This window comes from Haemaphysalis longicornis, unplaced genomic scaffold, assembly GCF_048455015.1.
Source record: "Haemaphysalis longicornis isolate Haplotype H1 unplaced genomic scaffold, Haemaphysalis longicornis Haplotype H1 scaffold_11, whole genome shotgun sequence".
Lineage (NCBI taxonomy): Eukaryota > Metazoa > Arthropoda > Arachnida > Ixodida > Ixodidae > Haemaphysalis > Haemaphysalis longicornis.
This window is the reverse complement of record NW_027526214.1, coordinates 113,293,963-113,319,863: the sequence shown is the minus strand read 5'-3', so window position 1 is coordinate 113,319,863 and position 25,901 is coordinate 113,293,963. Positions and strand designations below refer to the sequence as shown.

Genomic DNA, 25,901 nt, shown 5'->3' with positions numbered 1-25,901 from the left:
GACGAAGAGCAACCGAGGCTTCAGCAACAAACGATTGTGCTTGCCGTGGTATGAGCCAAAGCATATCTTGACATCATTATGCTATCGTCCATCTAGAAGGGAAAAATCAGAACGCAAACGTTTACGTCTAGCGTCTATGCCAGATGCTGTTTAATGATATGTGGACACAACTTTTTAGCTGGTGGTGAAGCAGCGGGTATTTTGTCGTGTCGATAAGGGAATTTTATGGGTTAACTGAATGGCTGAAATTGAAATATGCACTCTAGAAACATTGATAAAACAATAGTATCAACAAGAATTTGAATTTTGTTCGATCACACTGAAAGTGCAAGTTATCAGAGTTTGTACTGTACTCTGTCTTGTGCTGTATCTTGTACTTTGGATGCTTCCAATGCTGGCAAGGCAGAACATATATTGTCTGCGAGATGTTGCACAAAGCATCAGACATGACGCTCTGATTTGTGCGATATGTGACATGTTGTAAGAATACCTTGAAGACATTGTGAGAACGTCTAGGACTCATTGTTGAAATCTTTATATCGTGAACATGTTGTTGATCTTCTACATTTTGTTTGACTCTTTACGATATCAGACCTTTATAATCTTGCAGTATATCGACATCTAGTAGAAGTCCTTATCATTAAAGACATGTCGTTATACTTATTCGACAAGTCGTTGAAATCTTTGTGATATTGGACCTTCATGATGTTGAGGACTACGAAATGTCGTTGAATTCATAAGGTGTCGACAACATGCCGTAAAAGTTATTTGATTTTCGTTGATATCTTTGTGATATTGAAGACATCTCGTTGAAATCGTTATGATATGATGCATGTCGTATGGATATGTTGCCATATTTTCAGCTGGGATATACGTACCGGTACAAGAAATCGCTGAGAGTTGCATTGTGAAAGCTGGCTACCTGTACAAATTGCAACTTCCTTGAAAAATGCAACTTATTTAATACACTCACACTGCACAAAAATATGCTAAGATGCTGCCTAATTAGGCTCATACATCCAGGACAGTGGGTATTAAAGTTTTAATGCACGAGGCTGTCCATGTCGAAGAAGCATGCAGATAGTACTGGGCATCAGTTGGTGATGACGTGCCCACAAATAATCACCATGAGTCACTGAAAATACCACAAAAAGTCAACAAGAACTCCACAATAGAAAAATCATTGTGCGGACCACAACGAAAATTCTGTTGTGTTCTGAATGTGTATACTCAATGAGCATTGAGTTTGTGTTGATTTTTTGTTGAATCAATGAGAACTCAATGAAACGTCAACAGAAATTCAGAACCCATTTTTGAAAGGGTCATTGCTTCGGTTTTCGTATGTTTGGTCGAGGTGAGGTTTTATGAAAATGTGAGGCCCAGGTACGTAACATGATCTGATAATGCAACGCTTTCCGTCTTTATAAAGCAAGTAGTAAGTGTACCTTGTTCGTTGTTGCTGTGTTTTCGGACTGTCCTTTTTTTAACATAGGGTGGATGCACACTTCGAGGTGGTAATGCGGCGAATTTTTTATGCGTTTTTTATGCTTTGTTGTTACTGCTCGGGCGCGCCCTACTCTGTTATGTTAGTCGGAAGCGATGGGCGTGTTTCATTTTTAATATTGGGATGCATGGGCTATCTCGTTCAGGGCTATTTCAATATTCTTTCATCTAGAATGTTCTGGATGTAAATCGATGATTCGAGAACCCTTTTTGCCGAAAGATAAAAATTAGTGCCCTTTCACGCTGTGCAGAAGGATGACCTGCAAAGCTGGAACAGTCAACAGAGTGCACGAAACAAAACATGTTTATTGTAATTTGCGATGGAGCATATTACCTAGCCAATTAGTTTAATGAACCTCTGACGGACCCAAGCTTCGTTCTTGCAGATAAACAAGGAACTTACTGTGTCCGTCTTCTGTCATAAGGATCTTACTGTTTGTGTGAGGCTGGTTTCAGCCTGTTGCCGCATTTTTCGGAATAACTCTACATAATGGCATAAATTCACGTATCAGCCATTCGAACAGCATGACATGGCACCTTTTTACGTCTATACATGACGATACGCGTTTTGCATAGGTAGTCTGTACATAGCCTAACACACAAGCCCAGTCCGCTGTACCACTAAGGACTACCAATAGGCCGTTTAACGTCCGCGTTTAAATCTCGCACCAGCACAACGGACATGATATTCATCTGTACGGGAATGAAACTATAGCTTCGCGTGCACGCCACCCTCTTCCCTCCCACTATTCTCTACTACAAACCTGCGCACGCATAAACCGATAATATGTCATGTGCGTGCACTGAAAAGTGACAGACGCCGTAGCAAATATCCCCTGAAAGCCCTCTGAAAAGTTGATATGGGCTCACGCCGGCGTTCCAAGCGGGCATCTTGCTGTTCATCTGCCGCCATTCACGGCTACTCGACGAGCTAAGCCTCAGGCGGTAGCGGCGGTGTCAGCAGGTTTCCGTTGTTTTGTGTTCTGGCCAACGCTTCGATTCTTGCTCGTCTTCCTCCAAAAGAACGGCATGCATCCGTCTCCAATCCAAATAAAACCTGGAAGCCCTTGAGCTCTATTCTCGTGTACAATCATGTGGCTACCGGTTTTCTTTCGCACTCGTATGCACATTAGCCTACTGTGCGTGTAAGATATCTGTGTAACACATCAACCCACACCCGAACCACTCGATTGAGTAGGATAGCTGACTAACTGCATTGAGACATGTATTTTGACATTAAATACCAGCACAACCGGCATTTCATCGGTAGCGGCATGAAGCCTAGCTGTACATGCACGCCGTCATTTTTCTACGCGCGAAACGAGCACGCATAAACCGGTGACCTGTGACGGCACATACTTACGCGCCAAAGACACGTCCCATAATGTCGCTCGGTAGGCCTGCCAAACTAAAAATGAAACATGGGTTCAGGCCGGTGTTCCAACCGAGCGAGCGACCGCCGCAGCGATGAAAGAAAGAAAACGGAGAGCAGCGTCTTTCGAAGGGTGAAGTGGAGTACCACACGTGCGGCTATGGCGCCATTTCTCTCACTGCCTTCCCCTCACAACCCTCTCATGTGTCACCCCCAGTAAAGCGCCCTCCGAGACACTTTCCCCACAAGCTGCTCCATTCTCCGCTAATCCAAACCACGTGAAGTTTGCGCGGGAGGTTCAAACACGATATGCAACAATATGCTCGCTTCTCCCTTGTGCGGGGTTAATCTGAACCACATACCATTTACGCGGGAGGTTTAAACACGATTTGAAACACACTGGCCGCGGCGGCAGCGCACGGCGAGGTAGCAGCAGGGTAGCGCATACGTTCGCTGCTCACGCGAACACTTCCTGAGACGCAGCAGAAATGCGCCGTGACCGAAAAGACAGCAGCTCTCGGTGCGAAGAAAGTTGATACTAAAATGTGTAATAATCGTCAGTGCATTTTTTACCCCCATCTGGGCTTGTGGTTACTTTTCACAATCATCTGATAGCCGCATACCACAGTTAGCTCCCGACTGCGCAACTTGCCAAAGGGGCTTGGGTGGAGGCGATGGGGAAAATAGTTGTGAAAGAGGTGTCAATAGTTTCGAGGAGAAGCCCCGAAGCGGCGCCGAGTAAATCGATAACACAGGAATAAAAATTGGGGGGTTAGACATATACTGTTTTGCAGAAATAAGCCTGCACAGCATACAGCGCGGTATTCAACTTGCCGACGCTCGCATGCACACGTAACTTTGCTGACTGCTGCTTCGCCGCCTGTGCATTCTTTAACTTGTTGAAGGGGAGCACAAGTTCGCTCCAATCAACTTCTTTTCGTTGAAGACAACTGCGTCGTCTTTGCCTTCCTAACAACACACACACTCAAACACACACACACACACACACACACACACACACACACACACACACACACACACACACACACACACATATATATATATATATATATATATATATATATATATATATATATATATATATATATATATATATATATATATATATATATATTGAAGGAACGCCCTTAGAATGTAAAGGGTTCGCGAGCCCGAACTCTCCCGACGAAGTAACGCCAATCCCCTTGAGAACAAGTCACCGTTTTATTCCGGGAGAACAACGGAAGGAAAAAAAAAGAAAGTAACTTTGGAGGCACTGTTACGGTAGTACAGCCAGCGTGCGCGTAAGACAGCATTGCGGCAGTTGAAGCACTGCTTGTTCAGAAAGGTACGGCCTGGTGCTGTACACTCACGACCATGTCTTCAGTCACTTGTGCCAACGACGGGTAAAGAGCGTCGGCCGCGGACGCTGGTTGCTCTTCGCTGACCTGGCGTCATTGCTGCGGCTGGCCGCCTGTCGGTCCCGTCCGCAACCCGCGGAAGCAGCCGCTCTCGCGTGTGCCCCGGTGCGCGCACCCCCCCCCCCCCCCCCCTCGGCGCTCCTGTGACCGCCGCTTTTACGCCACTCCTTTTCGTTGTGCGCATGTTCCGGGTTGTATGAGCACTACACGTATTTGACCCGTCTCACTGTTCATCACACATGCGTGCACGGGCTCATGACGCACTGACGCCACTATCGCTGTTCGACGCGCGCACTTCACAGTGATCATCCTGCGGGGGCGCTCGTAGAGGTGCGTCCGTACGCTCCCGCTACCCCTAGACCGGACAACTCCCGAGTTGTCCGAGAAGCGCTGGGGCTTCCGTAGAGAAAGACTTCTCCAGTGAGTTTGAGATGAATGCGGGTCTATGAGGGTCTCCTCGCTCGAGCCATGTTGCTGTATCGTTCAACGGGTAGGGCATCCTGGAAGAATATCAACAAGACTATATTTCTTCTTCCGAGGGCCGTTCGTAATATCTCTTAAGGTCGTCAGTGTGTACGGGACCCGTATCCCGTCCTCCGTTTAGGTTGCGAGGGCGATAAGTCAGCCGAGATTGGCGCTGTGTTACCTCATAAGGACCTTCCCATTGGTCAGCCAGGGAAGCAGCAAACTGTTTAGCTGCATCGCTCAGCGGATGTGTGCGGCGCAGTACCAGGTCCCCGACAGAAAACTCAACCCGGCGCCGCCCCTTGTCGTACTGCCGGTTGTGTTCGAGTCGTGCCAAATCCAGGTGTTGCCTGGCCTCCTGGATGGTCTCGTTCAGGCTGCTGCAAAGATCCTGTGCATACTTAACATAAGTGCGAGGGCGCAGCTCTACCTGGTCACTGAATGAATGTTCAACCGGCAAACACAGGTCGCGGCCAAACAGCAGGGCTGCCGGTCTAAAGCCGGTCGAGCGATTGACCGTAGTCCTAGTTGCAAACGCCATTTCCGAGAGGCGGGCATCCAAGTCTTTGTGGCGCTCAGTGAAGGCCACCAGCATAATATTCAAGTTCCTGTTGACACGTTCCGTAATCTTGGCTTGTAGACGGTAGGGAGTAGTCTTGTTAAGTACTACGCCCTGAACCGAACAAGTGTCCCCGAAGTTCTTGCTGCTAAAGTACGTCGCATTGTAAGTTATGAGTGGTTCCGGAAATCCAAAGCGGGTGAACGTATCCAACAACTTGTTCCAGATCAACTTTGAATAAAGTTTACGTAACGCATACAGCTCGACCCACTTGGAGAAATGGTCTGTGACCACAAGGAGGTAGCGATTGAGCGATTGCCCTTAACCAATCTTGGGTATGCACCCATCACGTCGCAAGCCGCGATCTGCCAAGGGAAGCGGCTGTCGACAAACTTCATGAGGCCAGGTGGTTTACCTCCTCTTGGCTTTACAGACTGGCAAACTGGGCATGTCTGGGCGTGCGTCATAACCTCCTTTCTCATGCAAGGCCATGTAACAATGCGGCATAGCTTTTCGTATATTTTCCGTCCGTCATATGACCTGCGAGGGTGGTGTCGTGATAATATTCCACAAAAGACCGCCTTAGCCACTTTCGTACGAATACCCGAAAGGGATATTTACCAATGTCCGTATCTGCACTTGGGATGTACCGCAGTAGCAAGCCGTCTGGCTTTTTACGTAGCAGTCGTATTGCGGGGCCCGTGCCGCAGTAGTATCGTCGTTCTCCGCAGCCGCAATGGACTCCCTAATGCGCTTGCAGTGTTCGTCGGCCTGCTGCGTTTCAGGCATCTTCTGGCAGTAGCCAGACGATGCTTGGGGTTCCCCAGGCTTCTGCAGGCGTTGTAACCTCGAAGACCTGGGGTTTTCGTTGCTGTTGTGCTGGTAGGGGTGCGCGAGACAAGGCGTCTGCGGTTTTGTTGCTGGCGCCCTTCTTGTATTCCACTTTGTGGTGATACTTCTGCATGTTTAGCGCCCAGCGTGCGAGGCGACCCGTAGGGTTCTGAAGCCGTGACAACCATGACAGTGCTTGGTGGTCAGTCTGTATCGTGAAATCTGCGCCATCCAAGTACATGTTAAACTTTTTCAGGGTGAACACTATGGCAAGACACTCTTTTTCTGTCACTGAATAGTTCTGTTCGGCCGCCGAGAGAGTGCGGCTGGCGAATGCTCGGCTAGCCCAGTCGGTAGAGCATGAGACTCCTAATCTCAGGGTCGTGGGTTCGGGCCCCACGTTGGGCGCCAGTGAAGGAACGCCCTTCGAACGTAAAGGGTTCGCGAGCCCGAACCCTCGCGACGAAGTAACGCCGATCCACATGAGAACAAGTCACCGGTTTATTCCGGGAGAACAAAGGAAGGAAAAAAACAGAGAAAGCAACTTTAGAGGCACTGTTACAGTATTACAGCCAGCGTGTGGGTAAAGAGAACATTGCGGCCGTTGAAGCATTGCTTGTTCAGAAAGGTACGGCCTGGTGCTATACACTCACGACGATGTCTTCAGTCACTTGTGCCGACGACGGGCAAAGAGCGCCCGCCGCGGACGCTGGATGCTCCTCGCTGTCCGGGCGTCATTGCTGTGGCTGGCCTCCCGTCGGTCCCGTCCGCAGCCCGCGGAAGCAGCCGCCCTCGCGTCGCGTGTGCCCCGGTGCGCACCCACCCTCCCCCCCCGCGCTCCTGTGAGCGCAATTTACGCCACTCCGTTGGTTGTGCGCATGTTCAGGGTTGTATTCGCACTGCACGTATTGGTCCCGTCTCACTGTTCATCACACACGCGCGCACGGGCTCATGACGCACTGACGCCACTATCGCTGTGCGACGCGCGCAATTCACAGTAATCACCCTGCGCTGGCGCTCGTAGGGGCTGCGTCCATGCAATATATATATATATATATATATATATCTGGGTAGGTACACTGTTAGAAAAAACCGTAAAATTACAGCGAACTTTACGCCACTGGAGCCGTAAACGCGCCGTAGGCGCTGCGAAACCGTACGTTCCCGCTTACGGTACCTGTACCGTATCTTCAAAATACGGACGTTCAGGCCTTCCGGCCCCTTATTTCTGCTTCATTCAATTATTAGCAGACATTTCCATAGCGTATAAGCAACGTACCCAGCATTTTCACTTTATTTCGGCAACATTCTCATCAAATTTCTCGTCTCTACGTTTCTTCTCGGCGCAACGTGACCGGAGCACCAAGCGGGAACCACGCGGCTGATCGCGGAGCGAGACACGCATGCGCAGACAGCCCAACGAAAATTTTTTTCGCGCCGTCCGTGCCGTTCGGAAGCTTGCGGGCTCCATGACAGCGAGGTTCGTCAACGGCGTATAGTTTCGAGATTTGTTTGACCGCTGCCAACGCTGGAACAACGAGACTGCTTCCACGAGACTGCTTCCACGGTAAGAAGTCTCCCGTGAACGTGGATGATTTAGAATTGTTTGGCTGGTGTAAGTTGTCCATGTCGCGAGCGTTTTAACGCCGCCGAACGGTTGACTGAAGGTCGCGAGCTAACCCTCGCGCAGGCAGCTTGGAGATGCGAGATTAGACTACATGTGGTCGCATCGCGTCCCTTGAGATAAGGAGCTGGGCGTTATAGTAAATAAGGTATACGCGGTCGCATTGCGTCTCTTGAGATAAAGAGCACGGTGTTACTGTAAATAAGGTATACGCAGCGTGTAAACAGCCAGTTGGCAACGAACAAAAGGCAGCTTAGTTTACTCGCGAGTGTAGCCTCTACGAGGCGAAATTAATTTACAAATTGCGTTGTGGGCAGTTCTGATGCAGTAGTATGATATAGCGCGTTCTGTATTGCAGAAATATGCCATGCACTTTACGCAAGCTGCACGTTTTGTTCCCCCTGCTGCGTCCTGACTCAGCCTTCACCGCTAGGCATCTAGTTTATGCGGGAAAGCTGTAGCTGGGTTTGACGCAACGAAAAATGAGAGCGTAGGATGTTATGGGGCTTTTTTTTTTTTGCCTGGTGTTTAAGATTAAGTTAAACTACGCAATTTTTATCTAGACCAACTTCACGAAATAGATGTAACTTCAAAAAAATCTTTCTGAAAAATTTTTGAACAATGTCATTTCTGCTGGTAAGTATAGTAGTGTTGGATAACATTAATATGTATGATAATTTTATTACAGTGCTTGTTTTTCAGTGTTGGCTTTATGATTTTTATCATGCATAATTGTTTTATGGAACATTAGGAGCCAAGACGTTCGCCGCGTCGCTTTATTTTTTCTAGGGGCGCAGCTCTTTTTGGGATGGAAGTGTGAAATAAAAATACCTGTCTTGAAATCTCGCTCACGTTAAAGATCCCCACCCCAATCATTAATTTGCTGCCCTCTATTACTATGCACCCATAGATTAGTTACTTCAACGTATTCAATCTCAACAATGAAACCTAATTACGTAAAAAGCAAATAGGATATCTTATGTAAAGCTTAATGCGACTTTGCAATTTATAAATGGGCAAGTTATGTTTGCAGTTCAGAATATGTTTGTAAGGATGGTTTGTGACGACAGATGGTTTGTGACGACAGCGTGACGACAGATGGGGACAAGTGGAAAGACAAAAGGCATGCTATTATGTCTATTTATGATTTTATTTTATTGTAAAAATCCCACAACCAGAATGTAGCTTGCCACTCAAAAAAAAATCTAGAAACCCAGGCCTGCTTCAGAGCAATGTTAATCTGCATCGCGATTCCAAGCCGCATATTTCCTGATGACAACATAACATTTTGGTTCTTTTATGGCAAAATGCAAGGAGCACTTATTCATTTGTTATTGTCTATCTCAGTTTATTTCTGAAGCATGCTTGGGTTTCTAAGTTACATATTATTTTCCTGTGACAGTGCATGTGCTAAAAACACGATCTCTGAAATATATATACGTGTGTGATCTTTTTATGATAACATTTTCAAGTCAGACCGTGTTCATGGTTGAAATACGCAGCGCATGAAGATTGAGATGGCGTTAAAGAGACCTCTTTCACTGAGCCTTTGTCATTTTTCTGCATATTTCATTCATTTGACCCCTTGCCCCCGGGTGGGGAACAGGGGGATCGCCGTGTGTTTCGTGGGTCTAAAGAAGGGAAGTTTCCCGGTGTCGGAAAAGGAGTTTTTGAGTGCCTTGATAGCACGCAAGACGGTGCGCTGTGGGCCGACAGCAAATGTGAGGCGGCAAGCAACTTTACTAAGGAGGGTATAGCTCCATGGCGAGTACGAACCCACTAGCATGTTGCGAATAAAAAAGAAATTTGATTACATAATTACCTACGTGTTTCCACGAAAATGGCAAGGCTCTGACAGTGCTTCTCTGAGCAACTTTATTGTATGAAATTTCGACCTTTAAAACTGTGGCAATTTTGTCCTGCATAATCAACCCTCCCCCCAAATTCACGCCGAATTTTCTGGAAAAAAAGTGGGTTCATTACGCGAGTAAGTACAGTATGCTCAATCACCTAAGAACAAAGGTTTTGTATAGTTCGAGTGGGTAAGCTCAAGCTAGGCATAAATGCCTTGCGTGTGAAAGAAAACTCCAATGGTAAAGGCAATTTTGTGTTATTGAATGTTGATGCCATGTTATTATATGAACTCTTTAGGCTCACAGGTGTCAGCCTCAGGGGGAAGCTCTGCGGCGTGCCAAAAGAGGAAGTGGCTGAGCTGGTGTTGTTCATTCGGTCCTCCTCCAAGAGCGAGTGCGTTCTGGAGTGGGCCCTGAAGATGGAACAGCCTGGAACTAAGCTTGGCAAGGAAAATGCTGATTCAATCTGCCTGATCCCACTGCTGGTGTCCTACTTTGGTGACGACCTGGAGAAGATAATGCAGCTGCACGAGGTAAGAGTGCTCCCATGTCTTGTATTGTAGCTGTATATCTGTGTGCAGTGATGGTTCAGCTATACAAAACAAAGAAGCCAATGCATAGTACTTTTTTAAGGGTAACCTTTTAATGATATTTATCTGTTACAGCTAAACAAAGGTTGGAAGTGAGATGGGAGAAATTTCTTCTCCCAACTTTGGGTGTGAGGATTCCAATTAGCACAGCCGGTAAATAGTGGTACCTTCTGCTGCACCCTCCACGACAATCGAGAAAATTTTAATAAGTGCCAATCCATCAGGAATGCTTGGTAATTGTTTTAAGTAAATGAGTAAAACATTCTTTGCAGTAGAGCACTCTTTGTTTTCAGATCCACATTCATTCAGAGAGGTAAAAGTTGTTTTTTCTAACCAGTTTGCGGGCATTCTTTTTGCTCACCAAAATGGATGGGAAGTTGGGAATTGGGATTTCGGAGCTTCAGTTCCTTAGCCAATAACTGCACTTCGATATTGAAGCACTTGGGGTGATATATACCAAGTACAAATATTGTTATTGGTTCCTGTTGCATTGACGCAAGGCAAAAGTGCCTTGAATACTCTTCAGCTTGTTTTCTCCTGCATGCACAGAAAAATGCTGTTACACTAATAACAAAAAGATTTTCCATGTTTCTGTGTTAATACTGTCAGATAACTTTTGAAGTTTGTGAAATGCTGCAGCCAAGATGGTGTGGCAGAAATTCATTTCAACATAGGTGTTATAGATTCTACACTCTGGCATTCACCCAGGCTCGTAGCAACATCTGACAGGTTGGCTTTAAGCAAAATGCTATGTGTTGCTGACGTCGTGCCATAAAACACCTCCCACTTTCTTTTCTGTCATGCTGTGCACTAGTGGCGTAGGCAGACCAATATTTCAGAGGTGTTATACACCAACAGGAAAAAAAAGGTGTGACTGCTCTGGTTGCCCAAACAATATACGTCATTTTTCTCTATGCATAAATTTTGGGGGGTATTCTGACATCACAACAGCTGCACACCCCCCCCAGGCTACACCCCTACTGGGCACTGTTTTAGATGAAACAGAAAAATGTGGGGGCTGATATCATGTAAGAAGTATAGGCATGTCTTAAAAAGCTGGGATGACTGAAATGCACCAGTCCTTGGGCACAAAAGTGAGATGTAGAGAAGAGAAGAATAATTCTGGTACAAGAAGGAGTGGTTGATAAACGTTAACAAGCCTTCGAATGTTTGGAATGTGGCTAGCTGAATCCTCCAATGACCACATGCGGGCCTTTTCTTCACCACTCCCAAAACTTCAAGACTCCAGTAACACTAAAGAGAGGCCATGCGTTTCCACCTTAGCCAGGACCTAGGAACTGTTTCTTGGCTGCATGAAACCTCAGTACGACCATTTCTTACCTGTCCACCATTAGGACATTTGAGCTGACTCGGTCACTAGTAATAACCAACAACCTTGACCAGGCAACACTCTCACTCCAGGCCCTCATCTAAGCTTGCACCATGTACATCCCACAGATTGTAGTGGGAACTGTTAAAAGCTCTAGTCTAACTTGTTATTTGACATTTTAGGATGAAAGCTTTAGATATCTCTGTACCAAGCGCACACGGCGTGAAGTGCCAAAAAGTAATGGTACAAAAAAGTGGAAGCTGTGGGCAGAGCAAGTGCAAGCTGGTGATCACATACCAGAAAAGGGAAATAGCAGCGCAGGAGGAGGTTTGAAGGAGGGCTGGGAGAAGGAGGAATTGAACGCGCCTCAAGAAAGTGGAACACCAAAGGAGTGGGGGGGGGCTGCCACACGTTCTATACAAGCCACCTTGAAGGGTAAATGTATGGACGGGGACTAACAAGGACGCTCCTGGCAATAGAGAGCGAGTGGAACGAGCTTTTGAAGATGCAATATATGTGACAGGGTGCAGCCGCAAATTTCAACAAGAGTTCAACAAAAGGCCCAAGTAGGCTTTCACATTCTTAATAAGTTCACCCAATAATTTTTTCTGTTGCTTGTGAGGAATTCGTGTAGTTCGGCTCTCCCAATGCGTGGCTACTGCATTGCAGTCATATACAGTTACAAGTAGCGAGGACTTTCCTGCAGGACAGGGGCTATAACGTGTCACCGAAACATTATGCACAGGGATTGTAATTAATTTTTCTGCTTCCGGATGGCCTAACATCAACGTTGCGTGAAATGTGACGTGTGCGTTCTCACCTCTTACATGCATGACAATTAGTGGACCACCTGGAGTAAATTATAAGATGTCTGCATATCACCCAAGCTTTTGGCAGTGCTACACATGCTGCCTGCAATAATACGTACATAAATATACAGGTACATACAGTCTATGCTCGTTACAGCGGATCCGGCAACAACAGACTTTCGGTTACAACAGTCCATTTCTGTTGCTTTGTCTGGTCCCCATGCATTTTAAATGGAGTCCACTTTGCTCATAATGGACCGGCTAGAGCAGACTATCGGCTACAATAGACTAAATTTTAGGCGAAATTTTTCGACTGAATGTTTAAATCGGGCTTCCGCAGAGTCGGCATGCTTTTTCTTTGTTTAATTTGGCGAGAAAACCTATGTCTGGCAACATTGTTGGCAGCCGGGTAGTTGGCGTAGCGAAGTTAAACCAGTGCCAGTAGACTTGTCTTTTTTTTGTGTGTTTGCGACCAGCGGCATGAGTGGCAGGGTAGCTGATTTCACTGTCGGATAAATTAAGCCCATTTAGCGCTGTCAAACATTGGGAAAAACAGGCCGACATCACGAGAAGTACAGGCCTGTCTAAGCAGACGGTCCGCTCGACCATCAAGAATGAGGCCGCTGCCAATAAACGCGACTCTGGTGAGATTGAACAACAGTGCTACGAGTGCGCGAAGTGGTGCACCTGGAGTTAAGTCTTCCCTTCGTCACAGTTTTTTTTATGTAATTAAGAACCCGGGTTCAGTGAAGGTCAGTATTTATTATTCCCATGCATGCATCAATCCCGTTTCGTTCGGTGAAAAAGGTAAGAAATGCCTCAGGGGGGTTGGTTCCCGTACATTGTATGCAATCTGCCGGTGGCCGTGCGCAGTCCAAATGGTCTAACTTTCTATTTCACAGCTGTCCATCATCAGATTATTTCATTACAGCTGTTTCAATGACCTGACTAAAATCATAAAAACTGTGAAAGCTGCTTTGGGGGAACGTCAGGCAGCGATTGGATTTGTCTGACGAATGGTTTCTGGAATTCTGCCTTGTCACGAAGGGATTCAAAGTGCCCAGCTAATTCTGATGGGCGCAACTGATTTTTGTAGCTGGTTAATAATTGCTCCTAGTTATATTCTTGCTTCATTTGTTCTGCTTATCATGCATCTTTACAGACTTGACCGCATGCAGTAGGCCTTTTCCAAGTGCTGGTGCTAAGCTTTGGAAATGATGTTTAGGCGATTCTTTGCCCGTGGGCAAACACTGAGGTGCTGCAGGCGTGTAAAAACAACAGTGTTTGTACTATGTATATGCAATATCGGTCAAAGTACCCAATTTTGCACTCATAACCCCTCCCCTTCCCCTCCCGTGTCTGATACTGCATACTTCGGCTACAGCAGACGTTTTTCTGAGGATTAAGAAGGTCCGTTGTACCTGTAAAACAACAGAATAGATGAAAGGCCTCTAGATATTTGGAGACATCTTTAAAATTTGTTCTTATTGCCCTTCTATTTTTTCATTGTGTATTAGGCATCAACAGAACTTACAGAAGAATTCCGGACCAGACTTCCTTGAATTGCCAATTATTGGAGCGCTGGGTAAGCTTTCCCAATTCATTTCCTTTTATCCCCTTTATTTTTTTGAAGGGTTTTGATAATTAGCTTTAAACTTGTTGAAACTTTGTATAAAATGTGATACATTTCAAGCCTCCAAGTTTGGCACAGGAAATTGCGGCATTAAAAATGGCTGGCATGAATTACATATATTGGCCAAGCATGTACTCTGTTGGGTTGTAGGTTAGCCACCCGTCAATCAAAAAGAGGTTCAGGTAAATATTATGGCCACCTTGATTGTTAAGAGTATCGTATCGTGATCATCAATTTCAAAAAGAGCAATGTGGGCATGCAGCACCATTGTTTTCATTGATTCAACTGGTGTTTGTATTCTGCCAGAAAAACGTCTTTTCTCTTTGCCAGATTACTCATTCAATTTTTTTTTTTGTGTGTAGTAATACAATACTGATTTTCTGATAAAACACCATATTTCCCCACGCATATAACCCGCCCCTGCATATAATCTGCACCTCCACTTTGAGATGCCAAAAAAGAAAAAAAATATCCTCGCGTATTTCCCGGACATTTGATTCCCGGACTACTAAAGAAAACGCGTATATTTAGCAAGTACAATACACTGACTGCAAGCCGAAAGTCACAATTCGCCATCCTTGTGTTTTCTTTCTTGTATGTTTCGTGTAATCGAAGGCTTAGCCTGTGTTACACCACGCACATTGCCGTGAACCTGCACTAAAGGGAGAACCCCATGCATTATCTGCACCCTACTTTGCCACTAGAATTTGGGCATTTTTGGTGCGGTTTATACGTGCGAAAGAATGGTATCTATTTCAAATGTATTCTTTGCGTCCATCTGTTTTTGCTCTGTAAGGTAACCTACACATTAAGGTAAAAGAAAAAAACTTATGCGCACCTTTTCTCAAACTTTTCTAGGCCAATCCTAAGCCCTCTCGACCACAAAGGACTCAAAGAATCGGCTTTACCTTTAAATGTGACAAAAATATTTTATAACAGTAAGAAAGAAAGGTGTCTTGTCTATATATCCGACATAAAATATTTCAGCCTCGCCCGGTACACAAGCTTGTAAATTTTTTTGCAGCCTGTACACTTTTGGCTTGGCCTAGAAAATTTTGACAAAGACTGTGTGCTTCTGTTCTGTGAAATCTGCCTGACATTTGCTTTGCGCTACACAATGCGGACATGTATGAGCCATGGTAGCAGTTCTAGTAGTTTTGAACGGTCTGGCCTATATATATATATATATATATATATATATATATATATACATATATATATATATATATATTAAAGCAAAGCATTTTTCCACCCGGTTTGTATTCTTCGATCCCTTAAGGCGCGGTCACACTTGGCTGACACGGCAGTGATGACAATGCGACGGCAACGTTTACGAGTCGCTGAACCATTGGCCAACTGCTCAGTTGCAGACTACGTTGTTATACTACGCTGACGGTGACATAAACATGTTGGCCGATGGAAAGTGCACGTAGTGTAGCTGGCTTGCCGACCGAAGGCGCCAGCAAAACCGTTAGCCCGACCAGTCGCCTGACGCGTCGTCGAGAATAGACCGAGAAGCGAAAACTGCGCCCCTACAACATTCGTGCCACAATGAATGCAGCTCTGTTTGGTTAGTTTCTGGAGTGTAATAAACTCAGTAACGTCCATGAAGCTCATGCAACTCAACACTAGCGCTAGTGCGATCCGTTGTTTGGCTTTAGATGCTTCGGCCGTGTTCTTCGGCGACACCGCTCTCCCGAACTGCAAACTGCACATGTGTGTGCTATCGGCTCGCCTGTACAAAAAAAAAAAAAATCAGTTTCATGCAGAAAAAAAGTTACGTAGGGTAATTTGGGTAATAACGGATAAATATCGGCCAAGGTTTTTATCGTAAAACGCAAAACCAAAGTACGGCAAGCACTATCCCTGCAGTGTGAAATCGCAGTCGCAGCCGGGCACACATATTTTCGCGAGCGCTTTCGCGAAGCAGTGGAGTTGATGGCAATAAGCTATTGTGGGGGCTTCGGGGAACATTGCTTTCAGTTTACCAGCCAGGAGTTCTGTAAACCAGCTAGTAAACACCGATGTACTATACGAAGGATGGACCTCCATCTAGTACACAGGCTAATTGGCAGCTGGTCAGCATTTGTGTTGGGGCACAGTGGTGTCATGCGTCGCGCCGGTCGCTCGCTCGCTCGACGTTGCGGGTTCAATTCCTGACGGAGTGGGTTTTTTTTTTTGCGGTTTTTAAAGGAGCATGGTCTGTGTATCTAATTTTCGAATCATTTTCTGCGTGATTTTGAGAAGCAACTACCTTTGTTATGGAAAATTTCCTTCGAAACAGCGAGTGGCGTCTGGAGCCACAATTAAGCTTACTTTTCTTGCACCGCGTTTCTCAAAAATGCGGTACCATGGTGCACTGTAAAGCCTTCTCTATTAGAGGAGGTTAAATTTCCGCTGACGTACGTACTAATTTAGATGCATATTCTACGTGCTACAGAGGTCTTTTTGCCGGGGTTCATCCATAAAATCCGTATTATTACTGCCACGGCAGCAGCGAACACAGCTCTTTTATCTTTGTTTGTGATCTAACAAGAAGTTGAGAAGTACACACAGTACAAGCAGCGCACACGCGAGTACACACGAACGGCTTATGTCGCGGCAGTCGTGACACGATACTCTATGTTTGACTAAAGAAAGAAAGAGATCCCCAGTGGAGAGGGTCGTCGTGCGGTCGTCGGCGTGGTGTGACAAGCGCGTCGGCCGACATCGTGCAGACACCGAGGCCCCGCCGATTTCTCGCTGACGCAGACGATTGGCCAACGGTCGGTGTCAACGTGGTGTGACATGGCTGCCGACAGCTCGCCGACACGGTGTTGGCCGATCAAATCGTCCGATGGTCAGGCTAGTGTGACTGCGCCTTTAACCATTTTGTTTGTTGCCAGTGTGCCAGTTTTCAACCTACCGAGTTAAAAAATGCTTTCACATTAAAACAAGACAACTCCGAGTGCACTCGACTCTTTTACAGTCTGTGAAGACAGATCAACCAGAGAGCTAGCTTGTCTTTAGCACCTGATGGCAACAGAAACAGTAATGCTTTATTTGCGTGCTTAGCAAATTAGCATCCTAGAATAAGCATGGAGAGGACAAGGATTTGTACTGGCACCTTGTTTTGCTATTACAACTCTGAGCCCGGAACTCTGATTCAGCGGATTTTGTTTTTTTTTCTTTCAAAGTTCTCCATTATGATAAATGAAGTGGGAAGAGACTGCTCTACCACAAAAAAAGTGTAGAATGCTTGGGTCATGTATTTCAGTTTTTCAACTGATTTACATGCAATTTTAGCAGAATTGTATGCTAAAGTGCCACTTCCCTTGCACAATCCTCTGAAATTGTTCTCACATTGGCTTGGACAATATGTTAGCAAGCCTGTATGGCTGAGTATGGCCAACTAGTTTTTGCCTTTTGAAACTGTGCATAAAATAGCACGAACAGAGTACAGAACTTGGTTTTAGGAAGCAGATGCGACAGATACAAGTGCCAAATTGACAATACCTGTTTACCTTATCAGAAAACAAGATATCCTGGTGTAAGTGTTTTTGCCACGGCATGCTCAAGAGTGTGTCGATTGACTTGACCACCCCTTTTCTGGCTGCCTGAGGCAGTTCACTCCTCCTCTTGTCCTTGCAGCCCGCGATGCTTCATTTATCCTCCTTCCTTCTGTTTCAAAGCAAGTCTGCCTGGCTGTCGTGGCACTGGGCTAGCTCAGCTCAGAACAATTGGAACCTTGAGAAATGGTTTTCCATGTCCACTAATTTCAATAATTAAAATCAAATTAGATTCTTGAGTGTATAGTTAACTTCACATTCGCAAGGAAAATCTAACTAGGTGCATGAATCACGTTCGTCATGGTGGCATAGAAGGAGCCGAAACGTTTATTGAGAAAAAAAAAGAAAACACTTCATATAAATGCCTGTAACATATACAGTAGACTCTCGTTGAGACGAACTTGGTTATGACGAATTTTATGGGTAAAATGTCCACCTCTTTTGCTCTCTTGCCACATGGACAAAATTAGGCAAGCGTCTGCTTAAGACAAATTTTTAATATGAACAAATATTCATGGTTCCTTCGAATTCGCCTAAATGGGAGTTTGCTGGATATCGGGGGACCGTCTGAATTGTAATGTAGCATTTGGTATTCAGATGTATTCTAATAACACTTGTCTGGGGGATGTTCATGGAGACTATCTTAGCGATTTAAACAAAAGAAAAAAGCAGCTGCTTCAAGCAGTTTTGTATTATATATTTCCAGCTGTACAATTATGACTTCTTTGTCTTTCTCAGACACTCTTTAACTGCAGCTGCCACGTGTTTGTTGACCGGGCACTTGTCGTGGAAAATATAAGCTTCCTGCTTGGGGTGGAGCTTCTTTTGGCTTTGTACTTCTGCCTGAACATCAAGTATCCCAGAGGGGTTGCTTCGACAATGGAGTTCATTCAAAGGTAGGTTGTTTTCTGTTTAGTTTAATACTCTGCTTATTGTTGGTGTGTAGTAGCTTCTGGTGGATCAGCCTTCAGATAACAGCTGTATTTTGTTAAACTTGGCATCCTCATAAGCAGTGGTGCTGAGCAACATAGTCGTGATACCACCTACTTATACATCTGATGCGGCCAATCAAGTTAAACTGTGAAGACAAAATGCAACTGTGGGGAATTCAAATTATGTACTGCATTGACCCAATCACTACGAGGCCAATTTTAATGCAAACTTCCAACAACTAAGCTGAATAATAATGGCAAGAGATGTAGTAGTGGTATGTCACCTGCCACTTTATTGCCGAGTCCATATGACATCTTGTTAGTGCCACTAGCGGCTGCAGTCTAAAGCCATTGCCATGAAGCATGACTGTGGGATAGTAGTTGTGCGTCAGTTGTGTTGCAAGACATAATTCGAGTTGTAATGTGCAATTAGCACACCATTACCTCAATTTATAGTATTACTGCTATTACATCACTTCTGTGGTTTGTAACCGAAAATTTTAAGATCTTTCACTATTTTTGTCATTCTTCAGTTTAAAAAAAAACATCTTTCAAGCATGAAATGTAGTTGAGCGAGCTACCTAAGGCTAGTTCTTTCTGACCCCTTTAAGCAGCACTGTAGAGGGGCATGCGGTGTCTGAGTGAAATATTTTATGCCACAAAATCAAGGAGAAAGTCAGTTCATTGCAGCAACTTGAAGAGAAGAAATGACAACTGCAGAATAAAAGTGCAGATTCAGCAGGTGTGTCTGTTACCGTATTATGCAGAATAGAGATCGAACTGGAATATAAGTCGACCTCCTGACCTTGTAGCCGAAAAATGCAAAAAAAAGAATTGGTACACGCTATTGGTTTATTGAGGCTACAACCTGTTTCGTCTCAGATTACTCTTTGGGGTTGTCATCCATGGTGCAGACCAGGGAATTGCTTATGCAGCACTTCTTAAACACTCACAAGACCGTCTCATTGTGAAGCGAGCGCAAAGCATGGGAAAATCGTGTGCACACCGTACTGATAGCCAGTCTGTGCAGGTGGCTAGCAAGCATCTCAGGGTATCCATTCATAGAGATGTCACACGGCGCTTGCAGACAAAAGTCGCCACTTTGTACAGAAGCACAAGTGCACATAGCAGCGCTTTTGAAACGAGGTCTTACGAGCATTGCATACAAAGAACTGCCCTTCAGCTAACACCAGTAGCACACTGTAGATGGCCTTCAGCGACACCAAACTGGCGCAAGCCAGACACATCATGAAAAACTTCCAAATTTTCGTTTAATTGCTGCTGTGAAATGGCACCACGTGCTTAAACTTATTTTGAGCGCGAAGGAAATGTATGCACACATTCACTGACAGCGAGAGAAGCAACAAAACAAAGATTGTGGTGCGTCCGAGTTGTTGAAGAAAAGTACTGTAGAAGTGCAGCTTGCTGGGCCAGTTGGTGCATATCGAAAGAACGGGAACCAGCGAAAAAGACGCAAAACACGGGGAGGGACGAGACAACACAACCCCGGACTAGCAACTGAAATTTAACGAAGAAACCGACACACTCTCTGAACAACCAAGTCAACGCATGCGCCAACACGTACGCGTGAAACGAATGAAGATGCTGTTGTTACTAACTACCTCAATCAACACCACTCAAGTTTGAACGAAGCCAATTCCTTTATCGCTGAGGATGATAGACGGTGCGCTAATGCAGTTGCCTTCCTGCTGTTGTCTTATGAAGAACGCCTCCAGTATTTCCCTCTCATTCTTAGTCCTGCCTTTTCCAAGGATCGTTACACTATCAAATAATGGTTCGCACTTGCACTGTCGACAGTGAAAGGCAAGGTGTCCAGCTCCTTGAGAACTAACTAACGCCCAATGCTCCTTCAGCCGCTCATTGACACATCGGCCGGTTTGGCCGATGTAAACCTTCCCACACCTCAGCAGAATTTTATAGATGACACTGTGCTCACACTTAACGAATTTCTTGGCATTGTTTGTCTTACACGCGCATTTCTCTTTTCCCATATTTCCAAAGCACGCGCACAGTCTGGAGAGTTTACACGGCACGGAAAAGACCACTTGAACCACGTGCTGCGAAGCAATTTTCTTTATGTTGTGCAACACTTTATGTATATACGGCATTACTTCAACCTTCCTTTTTTTCCTTCTTTTCATCTGGTCCCTGTGACTAAGAATTAGAGGGAAGTACTGCAGGACTAAGAATTAGAGGACTCAGAATTAGAGGGAAGTACTGGAGGCGTTCTTCATAAGACAACAGCAGGAAGGCAACTGCATTAGCGCACCTGCGTCTATCACCCTCAGCGACAAAGAAATCGGCTTCCTTCAAACTTGAGACGTGTCGATACGAAAGTGGAGGTAGTTAGTAACAATAGCATTTTCATTCGTTCACGCGTACGTGTTGGCGCATGCGTTGACTTGGCTGTTCACAGAGTGTGTCGGTTTCTTCAATTAAATTTCAGCTGCTAGTCCAGCGTTGTGTTGTCTCGTCTCTCCTCGTGTTTTTCGTCCTTTTTCGCTGGTTTCCGTTCCTTCGTTGAAGAAAACCACCGGTAGTATAAAAAAATTAGAATATACAATTTGTAGGGAAGCATTTCAAAACGCGCCCTAGAAAAAATGTCGACTTGCGTGGAGCAGTTTGTCAGATATATAAAAAAAATTTAGTTTGCATTGTGCTCTTGCCATGCAGTGAAGCCCAACCTAAATTTCAAAATGTGCAATTTCTGGCGGTTCCCTGGAAGAAATCTGGTGGTTTGACATTAGCAGCGGCAGCAATTTTCCCCCACGTAACATAAAAACATCTTGTCAATGACCGACTTAGCATTTCCGGCCAGCAGAGTATTTGGGGCAAGCGCGCAATGCGGAAAAACATGCATGATGTTGAAAACAAAATGAAGTTGATGCTTGTTGACGCTCACCGTCAGTTATGATGTTCTGACTCGCTAATGTAGCCTTGCTTGCAGCAGTGAGGTGCAATGCGCTAGAATCGTGCCCTGCAAACTTTTGCTGTTGTGTGATAAAAAAAGATCAGCATTACCAGCCTCCTCCATTGCAGTGCCACCTAAAATTTTTGAAAAGAAACAGTACAAAACGTATTGGAGACTGTCCGAATAGAGGGTTCAACTAAGAAACAGCACTACACTCTGAAGATAGCCTCGTATGAAAACGAAACTGGCAGGCGGTGTGTAAGGCGGTTTGAAGCACTCTCCTCGTCGAAACTGATATCTGGTGACTGGGTGCTATCGTTTGACTTGCCTGGGAAGTTCTCATCACAGAAATTGGGTTAGGGTGGGTGAAATCAGGAACGGCAGGCTTTTTTAAAGGATTAGTAGCGGATGCTCAAGGCTTGAAGTTGGGTAACTGCGTGGTAGCGCCTATATGAATTTCGCCATGCAGAAATGAAAACGAAACAGTTGTAAACTGTTCGTTAATGGTCCTGTGGTAAGTGAAACTACAACACACCTTAGAACAACGTACGCAGAGGGAATAAAACTACCTAAACAGACACTGCTTGACATTTTCCGCCAATTTCTGAGATTATTACTGTCAGAGTGCAAGCCTGACGATGGAAAATCGGCTTCTGATTCACCATTATAAAGAAAAACAAACGCTGATGCAGACTAATTACCAGTCGCACGTATTCTTCTTCAGTAGCGTTGACCACGCCCCTTTTCCACACCCAGGTAATGCAAACGCTTCTCAAAAATCACATTTTCATGGCAAAAATGAAAACGAAATGGATTTTGAAAGGGCATTTTCTGAGCTAACTCCAGATCGTTCCAGAAACGGCTGGAATGCTGTGAAAAGGGGCTCCCAAGGTATCTTTGAAATTGAACGGTTTTGAATAGGTGCGGTAAAGAAAGAATTAAGTCGCTGTGGTTAAGTCACTTAAGAAAGAGGCGTCACTGTGGTAATAAAAGAACAGGCTAAGCCAGCAAGGAATTTAATGTGTTGGCTGGACTGACTGTTATCTGTTTATTTTGTTTTAGGTACCTAGTTGGCATCACACCATGTGAAGGTACCAAACAGGAGGAAGCGCGGCCCAAAGGAGCGGAGTCAAAGGCCATGAAAGCCGCCGCAGAGCTTGAGACATTCAAGAAGAAATGGAGCAATGTGAGTTGCAGGCCTTTATAAGTTGTGTGGTGAACTGTATGCGTCTGTTCTGGAACTTATACCCCCCCCCCCCAAAAAAAAAAGAAAGACTCCACAACCACGAGAACCCCACCCAGGGGGATATACACAGCCTCCCAAGAGGATACACAATATGGGGGGTTGTCGTTCTCCCCAGGAGGACAACGACAACCCCCTCAGGAGGATTTCGACACCCCCTCAAAATCAAAATTCTGGATTAACCCCTGCGTCTGTTCATATGACTGAAAGTACTACACCCAATAAGTATTCTTTTAATCTGGGTATATTTTAAAGGAGCCATGAAGAGAAAACACAAGTTTGGTTCATTCAAAAGATTGCCTCGTTAGAATCATACTGACACCACTGCTAACGTAAACTTCGCTCAAATAAGCTATATATTTAGGAAAAAAAGGGAATGGCCATGCGACCCACTAGCTCATTTCCCGCAGCAGAACCTATGACGTCACATGTTACAGTTCTGGGATTTGCGGAGGGCGGCAAAAGCAAACGCAAATGAGGCAGAGCTTACAAGCTTGCCGAACGAGCTATTTGTGCTTAAATGTAGGGCAAATTCTTTTCAACGCCGTAAGAATGGTGGGACAAACAGTGGAAGTTTCGGAAGCACACGTAAACAGAAGTGCCGATGTGTACTGCTGTTGGTACTGTGCGCGCTATGCTTGGTTTAGCTGCACAGGACTGCAGGGCTTTGGGGTTGTCTCAGACTACACTTGCCGACTGACGCAAGGAACGGTGTTTTACGTGAGCATATTTGTAGAGAGCGAGCACTATGTTTCACGAAGCAATTATTTTCTTCCTGAAGAAAACCAAGCCAGGTTTAAATACGGTCAAAAACAAACCAAAGGCCACGGAGAAAGAAATTCTTGCTCCGCGCCAAAGGCAGAAAACGGTATGCTACGGTATGGTGGCGCCATCTAGGTTCACTAACAGCAAACAAGGCCTCCCAATTGGCTGCAGAGCTATGGTCCCTAGAAATATCTTTCTAGGGACCATAGAAGAGCGCTCAATTCCTGTGAAGTCATTGCGGACCACGAGAACACTCGATTTAGTGGGAAAATTAAAATTTTAACTTAAATTAATCAATTTCTCAGTGAATAAAACATTGTTTGCATTTGGACAAGCGCTGGGGGCACTATAAAACATTAAATCTTTCGAATAACACAAACTTGTATTTTGTCTTCATGGCTCCTTAAAGGGGAGACATGGATGGATCCTAAAACTATTCCTTTTATTTTTAAGTAAACTCTGTTAAACTTGTCACTCTTGCTGCTTCTTTTCCACTGATTTCAAATATTCCGTTATTTTTTTAGTTTGTCAATTAGTTCCCAAGATAATTAGAGGCAATTAACCATTTTTGGAGGAACAAGGGACAAAGCAGTGTTGGTCATAAAACTGTAATCTTTACATTTTCCAACATTATGAACCCTGGTGAGTGCAATAAGAGAATCAGTTTTTTGATGCATCGCTTGAAACTAATTTTAAAGCCCATTAAACTTCAGTGTTTGAAATGGGCACTCAAAATGGTTCCTTGCCACTGGTGCCACCAAGGTGTAAAGAAATCAGTGGGGGAAAGCACCAAGTCTTAAAAATTTCACAAAGTTTACTTAAAAATTAAATTTTTTTTTTAAGAGCAGTGTCCCCCCTTAAAGATATATCCTGTACTGTACTAATCTGACCGCTCATGACTTACTTATCATGACTGACTTACCCGTACGTTCTTACAGGTAAATCTGGCATATAATTTGAAATTCCACTTGCCTTTTGCCCCAGTCATTTGGGCCTAACTTGCTTTCCCTTGGTTTAGAATTGCTCCTTAGGGTGTTTTACTCCACATAGTAATGAGCAATTCTTGCCATTTTCAGCAAACTGCATACAAGTTACAGTATCCCTTTTCACAATGTAACATGTCACAGTGTAACATGGCACACTGATAATGGAAAAGACGAAAGCAGCTGGTACTGTCATTATTTGGATATATTACAAGACACGAATACATTGATAAGAACGGCCATTGAAGAATCTCAAAGGCGAATGTCAAAGGTGATTCTCAAAGGCAAGACAGGTACACTCAAGTTAGCCTTTATACCATAATTACTTGGTATAAAGATGCTGCACCCTTACAAGTGAGAATCTTCTTTCCCTGCTTCCTCTGTCACCTCCGCGTGCCGTCATGCCGAGGTTCTCATTCTTATGCACGCGCTATCTCCCGCAGACGGGCGGCAATTTCAATACATTTCGAAAGCAGAGCAAAATGTACTCATACAATTATTAGCCCAAGCCGTTCACGAGGTAGTGTCTACTTTTCTGTGAGAGACTAATCAATCCTTTTTGGTGGTAATGATGGTAAATTACTGGAAGCTATCATTTGTAAGTACGGTGGCCTCTGCACTAAAAAAATGCAGACACGTCTGGTAGCTTGTTATAATCAAAGGTATGTTTTAAAGGTATATCAGCTTTTTTTGGCCTTATTTTTTATGTACCATTTCATGGTCGTCCTCAAATATACAAAATAGGTCTACGGCATGCATTTTCACCCAGTTTTAATGAAGTATGAAATTAATATTTTATTGGTAATGGCTTTGGTAATTGTCCAGGCTTTGGTAATCTCCCAAATAAAAATACTTTCTTGTTTTTGTTTTCAGCTGCTCTGCTAAACTAGTTTCTGGACCGTCCACTGGACAACTGGACAATCTGATCCAGAAATGTTCGTCATGCAAGCCCGTCAAGTGATACGAGACAAGTTGCAAGTTGCAAGTCCAGAATGATGTATTATACAGTTCTCAATATAGCCTCAAAAGTACCCTTGTTGCTGTCAGTCTTGCCAATCTATGTCGATTTGTGTCATAAACAACACAAATTCTGTACACCAAATATGTTTCATTGCAGCAAAGTGGTGGGTGGAAATTGTTAACAGATTCAGTGCGCATGCTTGAAGTTACATGCTAACTGCAGAATTTCTTCTCTTCTCTATTGTGTTTTAGTAGCGTATTCAAAAATAGTACCACATGTGCCTCTTAAGAGTTAATTGCACTGAGAAAGCTAAATGAATCTGGAACAAAGTCAAACGGGTCAAGAAAATACAGTATTTATTAAGGGTACCAGTGATTGTGATTAAACTTCAAACCATTAATGAAATACTAAACAGATTAACGATGATAAATGAGCATCTCTTTAAAAGTTTTTTCTGAACTTCTGCACTGCTGTGCTTGTGCTCTAAGTTTACGCAAAGGTCACATTGTAGTCTATCCTGTTTGACAGTAAGAATGCCAGTGGTACC

The 25,901-nt window shown here is 44.6% G+C and overlaps 2 long non-coding RNA genes and 1 other non-coding gene across 3 annotated transcripts; all 3 read left to right on the top strand.

Moving 5' to 3' along the window:
- The first annotated feature begins 6,486 nt into the window (after positions 1-6,486).
- On the top strand, positions 6,487-6,559 carry Trnar-ccu (transfer RNA arginine (anticodon CCU)). The gene has a single exon. It is a non-coding gene; the product is annotated as a tRNA-Arg (tRNA).
- A 673-nt stretch (positions 6,560-7,232) lies between these two features.
- LOC144160888 (uncharacterized) lies at positions 7,233-14,003 on the top strand. The gene is made up of 3 exons (XR_013320425.1): positions 7,233-7,718; positions 9,927-10,161; positions 13,875-14,003. It is a non-coding gene; the product is annotated as an uncharacterized LOC144160888 (long non-coding RNA).
- An 8,324-nt stretch (positions 14,004-22,327) lies between these two features.
- Positions 22,328-25,424, top strand: LOC144160887 (uncharacterized). The gene is made up of 2 exons (XR_013320424.1): positions 22,328-22,588; positions 25,267-25,424. It is a non-coding gene; the product is annotated as an uncharacterized LOC144160887 (long non-coding RNA).
- Positions 25,425-25,901: the final 477 nt, after the last annotated feature.